This window comes from Notothenia coriiceps, unplaced genomic scaffold, assembly GCF_000735185.1.
Source record: "Notothenia coriiceps isolate Sejong01 unplaced genomic scaffold, NC01 NC01_scaffold00008476, whole genome shotgun sequence".
In the NCBI taxonomy this organism is placed as follows: domain Eukaryota; kingdom Metazoa; phylum Chordata; class Actinopteri; order Perciformes; family Nototheniidae; genus Notothenia; species Notothenia coriiceps.
In genome coordinates this window covers 13,844-19,422 of record NW_011341177.1, presented here as the reverse complement: position 1 = coordinate 19,422, position 5,579 = coordinate 13,844, and positions in this window count along the sequence as shown.

Below are 5,579 nucleotides of genomic sequence, written 5' to 3'. Positions count from 1 at the left end.
GAACAGGTATTGATTGGTCCCTACTAGTAACAACTCTGGTGTTAATGATGTGCCTCCATCGCAACCAAACTTGTGTCTGTTTACTTTCTTTTAGACTTTAGAATGTGTTGGGAGAGAAAAGTCACTTTTTACGTGTCTGGAAAACGTATCATAGTTGTAGTCAGTAAAAATGAAATGAAAAATGACCTCAGTGCATACTTTGTCTTATTCTTTGATGACTATCCTGGTGAAAATGGCACAAGTTGCACACCGTTCAAATTTCCCTTAAGAATCTTTGCTAAGGAGTAGCACAACATTCTTATATAACCCAACATAAAATATATCCCATCTTTAAAAGTCCCCTATTATACTGTTTTTCATCAATATATTATAGGTCTCAGTTAAAAAACATGTCTCTGAGGTGTTTGGCTGGAAATACCAAACAGAAAAAACATTATGACATCATAAAGTGGCCAAAATCTAATCAGCTCATTTTCAGACAGGTTTTTATATAAATGGATAGAGGACTTTCTTCCTGACATTTTCAGATTTTCTTAACACAGAGGAAACACATATTTAAATATAAAAGAACAAGTGGATTTTTCACAATAGGTGACCTTTAAGTTCAGCTCTTAGTTAACTGAATGTAGCCGAGTCAAATCCCTTCCATTTGTTTGGAAAAACATCAGCAATTGTTCCATAGCCCTGAATCTAGGAGGAATTGTGCATAGCGGAAGGCTTCAGACAAGCGCCGCTCTTATTGGCATAAAACACAACATGTTGTCTGTGTAGCCATCCTGCCTCACACACATTCACCGTTCACCGTCCACGGCTATTTATAGACTGGTCTACCTTTTCAAGGACACTCAGAGTTCTTCAACCTTCACTTGCAAACACTCAGGAGGCTCTTTTCTGTCTGATTGTATTCTGTGAAATTGAGTTTTTTTAGCGCTAATATGAGGCTCTGGTATTGAGGACAGGTCATGTGTGGTATCAAGATTAGCACATTGAAGTAAAAAGGTTGACTAGAGACAAAAGTTGTGCATGAAAATAGGCCTAAATTAGGACTTGAAAGAGGTAGACTTCTATCATTCTATAACAGGGGTCTCCAACACGTCGATCGCGAGCTACCAGTAGCTCGCAAGCCCTCAATAAGTAGCTCGCCAAGCAAATCCAAAATGTAAAAATTACACACAGAAAAAAAAGAAATGTAATTAAAAGAATCTACCCTATGCATAAACGAAACATCAATCATAGCGAACTCTATCTACTTACTACAACTCTATATATATCTAACACCCCTCCTCCACCCACCCCCCACAATGAATATCGACCGATCACATTCTTGCTTGATTTGCGGGACCAGCGTTGCAGTCGGGAAGAAAAGCAATGTGGAGCGGCACCTCACCGCTTCATAAGGAGTTTGACCTTTCCTTCTGGCAGAATCTACACAACACATCAGCCCCATTGAACACAGCCTATCATGCCAGCCTATACAACACATGAGGGGCAGAGCTTTTCTCTGTGTGTGTTGCAACTTGTATATATATATTTATTGCACTTGACGCACACACACGCATGGCGTGATTTCCACTGGGGACAGGGGGGACATGTCCCCCCGCACTTTTCGAAATCCCGTTTGTGCCCCCCCACTTTACAAATATGTTTATTTATTTATTTTAACGCAAGCCGTCATCGCCACGGAGGAGCAAACAGCCTCTGTGAGTGAGCGAGCGAGACAGAGAGAGAGAGTGAGCGAGAGCTAGGGAGAGCACACCTTTATCTATTTAATATAGTTGTAAAAAATAAAGTAAGAAATCATTCCAATGTGTACTGTAGGACAGTAAAAAAAAGAAAAAGTTTAAAAAGGGGAGTGATTAGTAAAATATGCATAAATAAAAAGAAAGAATGCTAACTAGGTAACATAGTGTTGAGAGCTGTATCCATAAATTCATGTTGTGCTCAAAGTGCACCAGATTGATGCTTTTCACTTCAACTTTTAAAAATAAACCTTCCCGGGGCTGCATGCCCCCGGACCCCCCTAGAGCATGTGAGGTCCAGCCCCCAAATAAAGCAGGTTAAAATAATTAATTGCATACATTTTCTTTTAGTAAACACTGAAAACGGGTCCCACAGAACCAAACAGCACACAAAGGTTAAAGGTAAGCATATAATAATGTTAAAATGTGCTAAATATAGGAGTAAAAGTAGCTCACGACTTGTTTTCTTTTTGGAAAGTAGCTCACATCCTAAAAAAGGTTGGAGACCCCTGTTCTATAACATACATACATGAACTATATAGTATTTGTCGATTAAGCATGGCTGTTTTAGGAATAAGGTGTAACCCTTACCCTAACCCTAACCCTAACCCTATAGAGGTAGAAGCAAAGTACTCATTCCAATCTTCACACACGAGATCAGACTCTGGACAGAGTGAAACTGGAGGAAATACCACCCCAACAAAGCCAGAAATATGGAGCTGATCACTTTGACTTAGCTTTGCACATGTATTACCAATCATTACAGCTAAAGAGACATGGGATCAGTAGCAATGGCTGTCCATTAGCCTACCTTAGCCATTTTCTACGTTAAATTAGTATTAAAAACATCATAACTTGCCTATAAAACGCCACCCTCTCCTAGGATTTCATACAGTTGTACTCATTTAAAAAGAAAATTGAAATGGTTAGATGGGGAATCACTCGTTCCCACTCTTCACAGTGAAGAGATTTTCCAACATTCAGGACAGCTCCTCCGTTTTCGACTCTCCGCCTTATCTACCTCCGGTGTTTTGACAGTGCAACGCGCAGTGTGTCTCAAAGAAAGTGTGTGTGTGTAGAGGAAGATGGGGGGGGGGTGCTGGGAGCTGGCGTGTCTGGTGCTAAACTCACAGCAGAGCACGTCGTGTCGAGATGTGACCCGGCGCTGACTCTCAGACGGTGGAAGAAGACAAAAAAACTCACACTGAGACGAGAGGAGGGAGAGAAAGAGGGGAGAGGATTTCTTTTTTTTACTCCAATGCTGCCTCCCAAATAATGAGAAGATGAAGCCGCCTCGCTGTGGCTCCCCCCNTAACCTAACCTAACCTAACCTAACCTAACCTAACCCAACCTAACCTAACCTAACCTAACCTAACCTAACCTAACCTAACCTAACCTAACCTAACCTAACCTAACCTAACCTCAACCTAACACACACACACACACACACACACACACACACACACACACACACACACACACACACACACACACACACACACACACACACACACACACACACACACACACACACACACACACACACACACACACACACACACACACACACACACACACACACACACACACACACACACACACACACACACACACACACACACACACACACACACACAAGGCATCTTGGCACAGAGATGGAACCCGACGCACACCCACGCACACACACACACATCCCTATGATATCCATGGAGATGTGAGATTACACACGCTATAGCTCCACCTGTTCTTTGCCATAACAGGTGCCTGTGATCATTCTTTCACCTCTCTCTGATGAGGAAACTGTAGCAGATTCATGAAACTATTGCTTTGTAATTACTGCATCAGGATTCCATTTGATCCCTTTATCTGTACTTTTCCTGCCAAACTGAACATTCTCCACTTCTTCTTCCCCCGAGGAGACAACAGATGGTCAGGTGTCAAAGGTCACTGTTTTGGCTTTGAGGTAACAGCCGCCTTTAGGAGGGTCAATCTGTGTGTTCAATAAGCCACAGACCTGGAGAGTGAGCCAAATTGATTCAGTCCTCGCTGGGATCCGCTCTCCTGTGGCTCCTCTTGTCTCGGTTATCTGTAACAGCTATCAGCGCTAATCGGAAGTCAGTCACGTGCTCCTCGTAGACAAAAGCCGTCGTGAAATTTAAACACAGCATGCAGAAGGGGACATGAAAAAAGGTCAAGGTGTGGCCGTCTTTAAAGGGGTGCACGCATGTTCTCTAAATGAGACTAATGCAATGGGGGTGAAAAAAACCTTTAGAGACACAATCAATCGTTTCTGAACGTATCTTTTATTGAATCACCGTGCCAATAATCTTTCCAGGAACCTATTTACTGCCTGTAAATATAAAACGTTGTGCAATATACCCTCGTGCAATTTCAGCTTTATTTTTCTTTCAATGTCTTGACAAGCTGTAAACAGTACCAGCCACTTCTATCATTTCATAAGGTCTCTTTTTAAATATACTGCTACTTAGTTATTTTAACATGGTGTACTTACTATTGTGTGTTTTACTTGGTTATTTTTGTATAGTCTATTGTCTTTGCTTTATCTGCACTATACTTCTGCTGTTGTAATAATGTAAATGTCCACGTTGTGGGACAAATAAGGGAATCTGATTCTGATCTGATTCCAAATTTCTGACGGGTTATTGGCAAGACCAATGAAAATCACTGATCATCCCTATCGCTATGCCGATGGATTGATGGATCTATTAATCCCAAAAGGCTTTTAGGTCACGACTTGAGTTCCTTGTGCTTCTTCCCGATGTGGTTATTATTTCCCTCTGTGTTGCTACATTGCTTCTCTTTTCCATAACGAACCCATCTCTCCCTCACAAACGTCTTGTTTCCTGTATATGAACAGAAAGAACAAGGCCACGGCTGTCTTCTTCTCACTGACCCGCCGTCCTATCCGCCACTCTCTGAATAGAACAAGACAAAAGAGAGCCTCTTTTTTTTTTTATTTGCGTCGGTGGAAGTTGCGAAAATAATCTCTCGCAGGGATCCTGTGTTAAAAATAATGGCGTGTCTCTCTCTGTGGGCTGCACTTTACTTTTGACTTTTTGGCTTTTGATAGATAGATGATATCACCGTCGCTAGCTGGGAAGTGCTAACCATTTTGATGATATACATTATGGGACTACGTGTGTGTGGAGTATGATTCTGGTGCTGCCTCATTACTGCAGGATTACATGTGCATCCATTGGGCGAGGGGGGGGGGATGCTTCAATCACTCTACTCGTCTAATTCACAGAATGATGTAATTATCACTTTTTTTTCTCCACACAAAAACATTCACACTCCCAGTCCCAGGTATTCTCTCGGTCACACACACACTTGCAAAGAGAGACTGAAGGCCACTCAGTGACAAAAGAGGAGCATTTTGTGCCTTTGACATGATCTCCCCCCCTCCCCACAGTGGACGAGGACCCACAAAGCCCCGGTGGTGAATGAGGGTCAGCTGCAGCCTGGCCCCTGGGAGCCCCCCCGTCGAGTCTTTTTAATGAATGTCATTTTCTTGCATTAGCCACCCCGATTGTTGGATAATGGCCTCCCAACAATAACATTTAACCAATTCCCCTGTCTTTTGGGCTGCCTCATTTGGGGCCACAGCAGGGGGTGGTAATTGATTGTGTAATTCCAATCAGAGCCGTAAACAGATTGGAGGTTCCTCGCCCAGCATACTCCCACACATACATCGCCATTCAATCCAGAACACATTGAAGATTGGTACCAAATAACCTCCATTTCCTAAAAACACATACAAACTTTATCTTCAGCGCAACACAAAAAAAAACATGTGGCTTCTGCGTGACCCCTGGCTCT